Source organism: Salvia splendens, chromosome 10, assembly GCF_004379255.2.
Source record: "Salvia splendens isolate huo1 chromosome 10, SspV2, whole genome shotgun sequence".
NCBI classification, from domain to species: Eukaryota; Viridiplantae; Streptophyta; class Magnoliopsida; order Lamiales; family Lamiaceae; genus Salvia; species Salvia splendens.
Window position 1 is genome coordinate 22,490,397 of NC_056041.1, and position 12,176 is coordinate 22,502,572.

General features: G+C 36.4%; 1 long non-coding RNA gene across 1 annotated transcript; it reads right to left on the bottom strand.

Moving 5' to 3' along the window:
• Positions 1–6,722: 6,722 nt before the first annotated feature.
• On the bottom strand, positions 6,723–9,026 carry LOC121750531. The gene is made up of 3 exons (XR_006039888.1): positions 8,552–9,026; positions 7,306–7,365; positions 6,723–6,779 (listed from the first exon to the last, which is right to left on the bottom strand). It is a non-coding gene; the product is annotated as an uncharacterized LOC121750531 (long non-coding RNA).
• Between the last annotated feature and the right edge of the window lie 3,150 nt (positions 9,027–12,176).

Below are 12,176 nucleotides of genomic sequence, written 5' to 3' on the forward strand. Positions count from 1 at the left end.
GTCATTTCTAACAACGTAACATTGCAAATAAAATGGTCTCCAAAAAAAGATTTAAACCGACGTATTACTTAAAAAAACAAAATACATTGTATCAAACATCAGAATTTCTTCTGGACCGCAGCTTTTCTTTCTCTTTGAATTTGTCGCAATTCCTTGAATCGTGGTGACCCCACTCCTGACATTTCTTACATTGACGCAAAGACTTGCTCTTCAGCTTCAACGCCTTCTCCACTCTTGATGGGAGTCTACTACCACATCCCTTCGTGCTGACGACTTCAGGAGGTTGTACATCTACTTCCTGGGGTGCCTCAACACCATAAAATTCCTCCATTAGTTTATTCTTCTGGGCTGTATAATGATAATAGGTCATAATAGGATGAAATCTCGGCATACAACTCATACCACTATCTTATTTGAAAATGGGTCATACTATACAAAAATCGAAACATAGCGGACAAATCGGTCATACTTAGTGCATATAAACGGTCGTACAATAACATGTCATATTAGCAATACAAATAAGTCATACTTGCATCATTAATGATACTGATACAGAATCAAGAATAAAAATAATTGATGATAAAGTTATGTCATACTAAGCACGGACTGAGGTCATACGTAATCATGTAAAAAAATGAGAATTCAGATACTTAAATTCTAGGTTAAATAAAATATGCCCGCAGAAATGAAAAATGAGAAGAAAAATTGAAGTACATTGTATTAATTTACAGTATATTGGATCGAGGAACAAAAAACAAAAAAACTAACAAATCAATGCAAAACGTAATGTTAAACGAAAGTAGATAGTTTTCGAGAATGTATAAAGCAAACTCAAAGGTTGGCTGTAAAGAATTCTATACCGCCCCAATCAAATTGTTAAAGTATATTAGCAAATCTTTAAATGTGGAAGATCGTCAGAATTTTCAATTAATATAGGAAGGAGATGAAATTATGGATTGTTAAATCACATAGCAAACGATAAGTTAGTGGAAAAATGAATATGCACAATTATAGGAATGTCCATAACCAACGAAATCATGGAATGACATAATTAACCTTTTAATAATATTAGTGATTAAATTAATAATATCTGACAAATTAATCTATCCGTCAGATAATTTAATCTTAAGATGAGATTGGCTAATCCTATGGAAAAAAAACGGTCTGTATTTCTTGGTTTAAGCCAATACTTGTTTTGATCAAATACATATATATATATATATATATATGTATATATATATATATATGTATATATATATAGGGATGTATTCATTTCCTTTTTGAATATTTCCTCATTTTTCCTTCTTGATCTCAGCCCACGATTTTGTCATCCGACGGTTAGATTGATGCCACGTGTCATTTAATAATGCAGATTTTCAGTTGAATAATGCACACCGACTAATAATGCACCATTATAGCGTAATAATGTAGATTTTTAGTTGAATAATGCACACAGGCTAATAATGCACCATTATAGTGTAATAATGCAGATCATCTGGACCGTTGATGAATGAGATCTAACAGCCCATATTAAGAAGAATAAAGGATCTAAGGGATGAATAGGACAATAACGCTCCCCTATATATATATATATATATATATAGTAGTGATCAAGATATAACTAATCTTAAGTGTATAACTAGAGAACAAATCTCAGCCACACATCTTAATGGAACAAATATTATTTATTTTAATAATACAAAATAGGCCAAGGGTATTTTTAGAAATTAAATTATCAAATTTAAATCAAATTATGCAGCCAAGTGCGACAAGAACAAGGCCGCCAGCTCCTCGGCACCGCCTCCGAGTACGGAAAGCTCGACTCCACCCAGCTCTTTTCTGTGGTGATCGTGGATCCGATTGATTGATAATTTCTGAGGAAGAAAGAGCTCTAACCGACGCATCGATCGGCTCATCGACGGCGCAGCAGATACTGATTCCGGCTAGATCTCTCTCGTTTTCCAACAGACCGGAGATGTACTCCGCAGCGTCCGATGCCTGAGAATCGAAGTTCGATGAGTATTCCAGCGAAAAATATCCTCCACCGGAGGAGATAATACTACTGGAAGCCTCGCCGCAGAGGAGGTCGGAGAAGCAGTCTGAGCATGACGATAGTGACATGGCGAAATCAAGCGCCGAAGACGACTCGTCATTCTCTTCGAATCATATTTTTTAGAAATTGAGCTTTGTATCGCCAGATTGGACGGTTTATCCACCGGAAAACGTAAGTGAGAGAGAGGATAGGTGAGTGAAGAAGAGAGAGTAAGAGAGGGAAACACTGTAGGTTTTGGTCAGTGAAGACTTGAGATTCACTAAACATGTGATGCTTTCAATATATAAATAGCTAAAAATTAACAATCACTCTTATTGTGATTTTACTTCACTCTTGTTTACAAAACACATCACTCTTATTCTGATTTTACTTCACTCTTGTTTACAAAACACACCACTCTTTTACTTCACTCTTGTTTACAAAACACATCACTCTTATTGTAATTTTACTTCACTCTTGTTTACAAAACACATCACTCTTATTGTGATTTTACTTCACTCTTGTTTACAAAACACATCACTCTTATTCTGATTTTACTTCACTCTTGTTTACAAAACACATCACTCTTATTGTGATTTTACTTCACTATTGTTTACAAAACACATCACTCTTATTGTGGTTTTACTTCACTCTTGTTTACAAAACACAACACTCTTATTGTGATTTTGTTTCACTCTTGTTTACAAAACACATTACTCTTATTCTGATTTTACTTCACTCTTGTTTACAAAACACATCACTCTTATTCTGATTTAACTTCACTCTTGTTCACAAAACAAATCACTTTTATTCTGATTTTACTTCACTCTTGTTTACAAAACACATCACTCTTATTCTGGTTTTACTTCACTCTTGTTTACAAAACACGTCACTCTTATTCTGATTTTACTTCACTCTTGTTTACAAAACACCTTACTCTTATTCTGATTTTACTTCACTCTTGTTTACAAAACACATCACTCTTATTCTGATTTTACTTCACTCTTGTTTACAAAACACGTCACTCTTATTCTGATTTTACTTCACTCTTGTTTACAAAACACGTCACTCTTATTCTGATTTTACTTCACTCTTGTTTACAAAACACGTCACTCTTATTCTGATTTTACTTCACTCTTGTTTACAAAACACGTCACTCTTATTCTGATTTTACTTCACTCTTGTTTACAAAACACATCAATCTTATTCTGATTTTACTTCACTCTATTTTACAAAACACATCACTCTTATTATGATTTTACTTCACTCTATTTTACAAAACACATCACTCTTATTATGATTTTACTTCACTCTATTTTACAAAACACATCACTCTTATTCTGATTTTACTTCACTTTTGTTTACAAAACACCTCACTCTTATTCTGATTTTACTTCACTCTTGTTTACAAAACACATTACTCTTATTCTGATTTTACTTCACTCTTGTTTACAAAACACGTCACTCTTATTCTGATTTTACTTCACTCTTGTTTACAAAACACGTCACTCTTATTCTGATTTTACTTCACTCTTGTTTACAAAACACGTCACTCTTATTCTGATTTTACTTCACTCTTGTTTACAAAACACGTCACTCTTATTCTGATTTTACTTCACTCTTATTTACAAAACACATCAATCTTATTCTGATTTTACTTCACTCTATTTTACAAAACACATCACTCTTATTATGATTTTACTTCACTCTATTTTACAAAACACATCACTCTTATTATGATTTTACTTCACTCTATTTTACAAAACACATCACTCTTATTCTGATTTTACTTCACTTTTGTTTACAAAACACACCACTCTTATTCTGATTTTACTTCACTCTTGTTTACAAAACACATCAATCTTATTCTGATTTTACTTCACTCATGTTTACAAAACACATCACTCTTATTCTGATTTTACTTCACTCTTGTTTACAAAACACATCACTCTTATTATGATTTTACTTCACTCTATTTTACAAATCACATCACTCTTATTCTGATTTTACTTCACTCTTGTTTACAAAACACATATTCTGATTTTACTTCACTCTTGTTTACAAAACACATCACTCTTATTCTGATTTTACTTCACTCTTGGTTGCAAAACACAAAGAACAACACATAAATATGAAGTGATCTAATTCCAAACTCAAGCACCATCAAGATTCAAGAAATCAAATTCTCATAATAGTAGTGATCAAAAATAAATCCCAGTGCAGCAAACACAAAATTGAAGCAAATTAAGTGAATTATTTAGCAACAATTATCGAAAACTGAAACTCTAATCATAAAAAATCAATGATTTTTGTGAGCATGGAAGTAGAATATGACAGCAGCAGCAGTGGCAATGGCTGTGACCATCCACCTCCTTCCACCGCCGATCTATCTAATCACCATCTCATTCTCATCAAAGCACCTCTGCATTTCCTCCTCCGCCAAATCTTCCGATTCTAATTTCTCCACAATCCTTTCCAAAACCTGGATTCGCTCATCTCTAGCATCCAATTCCACCATCAGCGACGCCTTTTTCCTCAAATTCAGTGTCCGATTCCTGCAGAACATGACGGCGACGGCGACGAGAAGGTTGAATCGAGCGAATTTTGCAGAGAGAAGAGAAGGTTGAATCGCGCGACGGGGCTGAATCTCCTGCCGCCGCTGCGACGACGGCGGGTACAAAGCGGCGATGAAGATGGAGAAGAGGAGAAGAGGAGATGAATTCAATTTGTCGACGTAACCTATTTTTGGCTATGCAATGACCATTATACCCCTGCCTTGTTATTATGGAGTAAATTTGTGATTGAGGGAACTAATTTCTCCTTAAATTCGAAAATTACATGTATTAATAATAGCCATTGATTTTCTTGATCTTGTGGCTGTGATTTGTTTCTCCTTTTCACATCTTAGATCCTTTTTCCTTCTTAATATTACGCGTTAGATCTAAGGCATCAACGGATCAGATTAATTCTATAAAACTGGTTCCGTGTTGCATTATAGAAGGTGGTTGTATGCATTACAGGGTTATTATTGACATTTGACGGAAAAGTAACTGCCACATTTTGGTATCTGCGAATAATGCATCACATGGTCATGAGTAATGCATGTAATTGACTATATAATGCACAATATGTGAACTGCAATGCATACGAATAAGATGTACCATGTTATGATGTTTGGACACACGTTTCTTGTTTCCCCTAAGGGTTTAATAAGCTTAGGGGCTAGGGTATAGTACGTAGACACGTATGTAATCTTCACATGGTAACGAGTAATGGATATAATTGACTATATAATGCACAATTTGTGAACTGCAATGCATACGAACAAGATGTGCTATGTTATGATGTTTGACACACGTTTCTTGTTTCCCCTAAGGGTTTAATAAGCTTAGGGGCTAGGGTATAGTACGTACGCATTAATAACAAATTATAAAACGATACAAATAATTCACCAAATTGTCACGAGTAATGGATGTTATTAACTATATAATGCACAATATGTGAACTGCAATGCATACGAATAAGATGTACCATGTTATGATGTTTGACACACGTTTCTTGTTTCCCCTAAGGGTTTAATAAGCTTAGGGGCTAGGGTATAGTACGTAGACATTACTAACAAATTGTTGTTATTGGAATATACGTATGTGCATTATTTGGTTTAGGTAGTGCATTATGTAGCTGTTAATTGTCATTATCTCAGTATATTATGCATTATTAGAGGTATTGTGTATATGGGTTAATCAACGGATTGAAGATTACATACGTGCATTTAGTAATGTCTACGTACTATACCCTAGCCTCTAAGCTTATTAAACCCTTAGGGGAAACAAGAAACGTGTGTCAAACATCATAACATGGTACATCTTATTCGTATGCATTGCAGTTCACATATTGTGCATTATATAGTTAATAACATCCATTACTCGTGACAATTTGGTGAATTATTCGTATCGTTTTATAATTTGTTATTAATGCGTACGTACTATACCCTAGCCCCTAAGCTTATGAAACCCTTAGGGGAAACAAGAAACGTGTGTCAAACATCATAACACAGCACATCTTGTTCGTATGCATTGCAGTTCACAAATTGTGCGTTATATAGTCAAATATATCCATTACTCGTTACCATGTGAAGATTACATACATGTCTACGTACTATACCCTAGCCCCTAAGCTTATTAAACCCTTAGGGGAAACAAGAAACGTGTGTCAAACATCATAACACAACACATCTTGTTCGTATGCATTGCAGTTCACATATTGTGCATTATATAGGCAATTATATGCATTACTCGTGACCATGTGGTGCATTATTCGTAGCGGTTTCCAGCCATTATTAGATTACTATTGTACCCTCATAATGCACAAAATAGGACAAATAATGCAACACGGGATTAATTACCCAATGTTGATCTTGACCGTCCATTTCTCTAATCTAATGGCTGATATTATGTCACGACCGCATTTTCTAAGGATAGAAAACACGGTTGATCGCGACTAGGGGAGGATTAAAGAAGCGGGGAAGAAAGGGGAAAACACAAATCGACCATAGCTCGAAACAAATGGGAATAACTCGAAATAAAATCAGAGTTTTGAACAAAATACACTTGAGTCTTTTAAGATGCACAACGGAAGCAAATGAACGCGGTTCCATGTATGAAGACATGAACCTCCGAGAGTCAAAATCTGACTGAATTAAGTATCTTGTCTCAATAGCACTTCCTCCACTACTTCGCTGCTCAACCTGCACATTTAGAAATATATGCAGGGCTGAGTACAAAAAGTACTCAGTGAACACATTGCCGAAAATTACACATATACATTTGAAAATATTGTCAAGCCATCATCACAGTAACACTCGGGGGTGTTATTGAAAAGGCCCGAGCTTACTAAAAATATCACATTGGGTTGCAACCCCTTTTCCCGGTACTTTAGCCATATCTGATCACATTGTGCCGCTGAGATGGTGTTCTCATACGGTCACCTTCCCTGCCCAACACGTCAGAGGTATCCTTGTGCCTGGAAGGTGGCCACCTTCCACGGTCACCTTCTCTGCCGTTCACGGCCAGAGGTTCCAAGTAGGGACACCACCCTACCCGGACTAAAAATCGAATCGATTCACATATTTCATCATTCATAATTCACTTGGCCGTAGCCAACAGATAGGCATCATAACAAAACATTTGTGGCAAGACAACATCATTAAAATCACGAACATGTGTTCGTGTTTTCATAAAATATGATTTGTATTTTAGTATAAGAAAGCTCACCTAGATCATTTAGTTCCTTTAACTTGAATCATTCGTTCCGACTTTACTTGCGGACGTACCCTTTTGAAAATATCACAATATAATAATACACTAATTAGACTCAAGGACAAAACTACCTAAAGTAGAATGCATGCACCCTCATTAAAGTCTTTTATCTCGCTTCTCGATTTTCGCATATTTTATTTATTTATTTTTTTTATTCAGCGGCCGCCCAAGGCGTCGCTTGAGACGCCGGTCGGCCGCTTACGCCCATAATTCCTCCGTTGGCTCCTCATATTTCCCTCCACGATATCGAAATAAAATCTGCAAAATAATTTAAAAGTGCATAATTAAATTATCGCAACCATTTCCCCTCGAACTATATTTATTTCGGACTTAGGATAAAATTATTTATCCTTCGAAATATTCCGGGATTAATTAAATAATTTTGTCATGATTAATTATCGGCCCAAAGATTTATTTAAAAGCCCAAGACTTAATTATTTACCTCACCTCTTACTTCTCATTTAATTTAAAAGCCCCAATTAAAATAAAAGGCCCCAAACTTAAATAAAACCTCCATTTTCAAAAGAATTTGTGAGGCCCAAACAAAAGCCCAACAACAACAAAAGACAAAAGCCTCATTCTTAACACCATCTTATCTCCATCTCTTTCTCCCTCTCTCTCACTACCGATTTCATCTTCTTCCCCATTCTTCTCTCCCCTTTTTTTGGAAATCCGTCGCCCTCTCTTCTTCTTCCGTCTGAGTCGCCGGCCGCCTCCGTTGCTGCTGGAGTCGCCGGTACTGCTGCCCCGGGAAGGTGCCGCTGCTGTTGGAGTCGCCGGGGGGGTGGGGCTGCTGTCGCGCTGCGCTGCTGCTGCCACGGGGGAGGAAAGTTACTGCTGTGCGCCGCCGGAGGAGCTGCTGCTCGCGGCCAGCCGTCGCTGTCAGCAGCGTCCAGCCACTGCTGCCGTCAATCCACAGAACCGTCGCCATCGCTGTCGGCTTCTCCGCCGGTTCGCGCAGTTGTCCGAACTCGCCCCGAACAGCTCTGAAACGACACCGCACAGCCCCGAAACCAACCCGAAATTCTTGATTTTAAACTTGCAGATAAGTTCTTACTTGTTTTGGTAAAGTTAAAGTTCGTTTCTTTTAATTGAGTTGCCCGAGTTACTAGTTTGATTTAGTTACCGTTGTCGTACATTGCGTTGGTTACATGATATGCAACGAATGTGACTGAAATTGAGGAAACAAGGGATCATATACCTTGAACGGATTTTGAGCAAATTCTGAGCGAATGAACGGTAGTTTCCCCTTGTCGAGTTGGGTTCTCGGTTTCTTGAATTAAGGTTGAGAGGAAAAACCTTGTCTTCTTCATTGCAGAGATAGAGAGAACGGTTTTTGGAAAAGAAATAATATAGAGGGAAGGGTGGGAGATATTTAGGGAGTAGAGAGAGAGATTTGCATAAAAGTACATATACATATAAATATAAGATGGCAAGTGGCGTGTACATATGCATAAAAAAAATGGCAAGTGGCTAAGCTTATTAATTACGCATATCTTTTTAAGATATTGTATTAATGACACATATCTTTTTAAGATGTTGTATTAATGACGCATATCTTTTTAAGATTTTGTATTAATGACGCATATCTTTTTAATATCTTTACGAGATCTCAATGATCCAATTTGTTTTGTAATGTTGGACGTTTGTGAAACGGGCACTACAACTTTTCTTCGAATTTATTCTTTGATAGTCATTGGAAATAATTGCTAAACATAAAAAAAACAACATTTATAGGATGTCTTGTCTAAATTTTCTTAGACTCGTCATCATATACCTTAAAATCTTAGGTGGCACTTTGAAATGTCACAACATTAGTAGCAACGTGCTTTTATTTGATCTCGTAAAATCCCCTTATAAAATTTTGGGTTGTTACATTCTACCCTCCTTAAAAGAAATTTCGTCCCGAAATTTAGGAAGTAGTTAGACAAAAGCTCGGGATATTTTTCCTTCGTTTTCTCTTGCAGCTCCCATGTTGCCTCTTCCTGTTCGTGGTGTTTCCATAAAATCTTTACTGTAGTAATCGACTTATTCCGAAGCTGTTGCATCTTTCGATCTTGTATTTCCACAGGCTTTTCTTCGTAACTCAGGTTAGGTTCTAGAGCGATTTTTTTTTGTGGCGAATTACATGTTTTGGGTCGAACACGTACCTTCGAAGTTGGAAGACGTAGAATACGTTGTGTACGTTCCCAAAGTTGGGTGGTAATGCCAAGCGATATGTTACTGGGCCCACTTCCTCTAGAATTTCATAGGATCTCACGCGAGGAAATATAGAGTTGATCTAACTGTTTTAACTTTGATCGGAACTGAATTTGGGATTCCAAGAGAAATATTCGAATCGTTCTTGCTTTGTGTACGCTCCAAGGTAGCCATGAAAATAAAACGATTATAATTATTTCAATTACATGAGTGTTTGGTTCACCACAAACTTTCACCAGTAGCTTGCAACAAAGGTTTTCATGAAGTGCAAAGACTAGGCCCAATTGGGCTCATTATGCTCACTCCCAGAAAAGAAAAAATACAACTTCAAAGAGCTTGAGCTATACCCATAGAGCTTGGGAATTTTATTGTGGGAAAACTTACCAGATGGAATAAATTGCGAAACTGAGGGTATGACGAATAAAAATGCAGATGTCAATAATAGGTTGCCAATAATATAATCAAAATGAACAGTGAAGTAGAAAAGTTTCAAGTATCCCCGGATGATAACATGAAGACCTGAGATGGTTGGTTACAAATGGATTTGAAAAGAATAGGAAAAATAAACAATTGCAATTTGCTCAACAACACTGTGATAGAAGATCAAATCAATGAAATTTTTAGAGTTTGTAAGCAGTTCAGGGAAACTGACTAATAAAGAGGGCAACAAGAGGAAACTAGCCAAGGGAGAAGCAATGTGCCCGCTTTAACATGGAGCTTGCAGAAAAGCTCAAATCAAGAGACAACAATCATATTTGAATTCAGAAGATGAGAATATTCATGTAAAACAAAGAACTTGTCAATAAGTATGTCTGAAAACACAAAGGGTCAAATTAAAAGGTTTAAGGTCTCACCAGATGTCTGCTCGAATATAATGAGACTGAAAATAATTGGTCACAAGTGGATTTGAGAAGAGGAATAACAAGCAACTACCCTTTTGGGTCAACAAATTCGTGATACTATATCACGTTAACGAATTCACAAAGTTTATAACCAAATCACAGAAATTAACTAGTAGAGAAGACAATCAGAACAAACTAGTTCAAGGAGAGAGCAAATTGCTTTAGACCTGGAGTTGCTGAAGATCTCACAGCATGATGGAATAATTATAGTGGAATTAAGAAGAGGTGACTGTTCTTTATAAAATAAAGAGCTTGTCAACAAGCACTTTTGAAATCACGAAAGGTCTACCAACGATCTTTGAAGAATATATTATCATTGAAGAGACAATAGTTTAGGGAAACATGTTCATTCTGAAGGCTATAAATAAAGCAGCTCTTAGTATAGGAGTTTGGTGGCAAGAATTCAGAGAGTCAAAGTATTGCTTTTATACATAATGAGTAAAGAAGGACCGTAGTCACTGCAGGTTATCAGAAAACATGAGGGAGCAAGCTCAAAACTGAAAGTGATTCACAACCTTGACATAGAAGAGGGAAAATAATGGCACATTACCTTGCAAAGGAAGTCATTCATGATCTTAATTCAACAAAAGTATTTTGATCAAGGGAGTGCGAGAAAATGGAATTCATGGGAATCTAAGTAAGCATTGCTGATGAATCTTCTTGGGTAACTACGACGGTGATACTCCGTTGTTTAACTCTTTATGGAGGATGGTAACTGAGTTATGGGAAACTTTAGTCACAAGCTACTTTCACCTTACGATTACATCAGATGACCATATGTGGCGATTACAACTCTCTGGTACTCTTGGTTCGTCATAACGCTCATCCTCGTAACACGTTGTTACTTTCTCGTAACGAAGATTCTTTCTTATTGCGTCATTTTTCTTTTCGTCGCTCAGGAAAGCGATAAATGCCCATACTGTACTTCTAAGTTCGAGTTCATATTGTGTTCTAGAAGGAGCGCATATCTAAGTATTCTAAGTTCTTGGAAATTTCGATTTCCCCACTCTAGCAACATGATTCAATGACTAACTCAAAAGAGATATCATTTCACCAACTCAAAAAAAAAAACATCATTTTAACAATTGGTACTAGACTCATATACTTTATACTTTCATATTCCATTACCCTTTTTTTTTTTTGGAAAGTTGCTCCTTTTATTCATACATTCACAGTCTTTAGCCAAGAAAAGACATATTAACTCTTTCTTTAAGCACGTTACCCAATCAAGAAACATCAACTCTTTCTTTAAACTCAATATTTTCATATGTTCACTCAAATTAACTGCATGAGCTATTTCTCCATTTCACACTTTTAAATATCTTGACTTTCTTTTGAAAAAAGAACAAGTTACCTTTTTCCTCGTTGAGCGCAATGGGAGGGAAGTGCTAAAAGCATTTTCATCGATTAGACAGTCTAGTGGAACAAGGCTAGACCAAAGATTTTTCAAAGAAGACTCTCGGTTCAGAGCGAGAAAGAATGCTCTGATACCACTCTGTCACGACCGTATTTTCTAAGGATAGAAAACACGGTTGATCGCGACTAGGGGAGGATTAAAGAAGCGGGGAAGAAAGGGGAAAACACAAATCGATCATAGCTCGAAACAAATGGGAATAACTCGAAATAAAATCAGAGTTTTGAACAAAATAGACTTGAGTCTTTTAAGATGCACAACGGAAGCAAATGAACGCGGTTCCATGTATGAAGACATGAACCTCCGAGAGT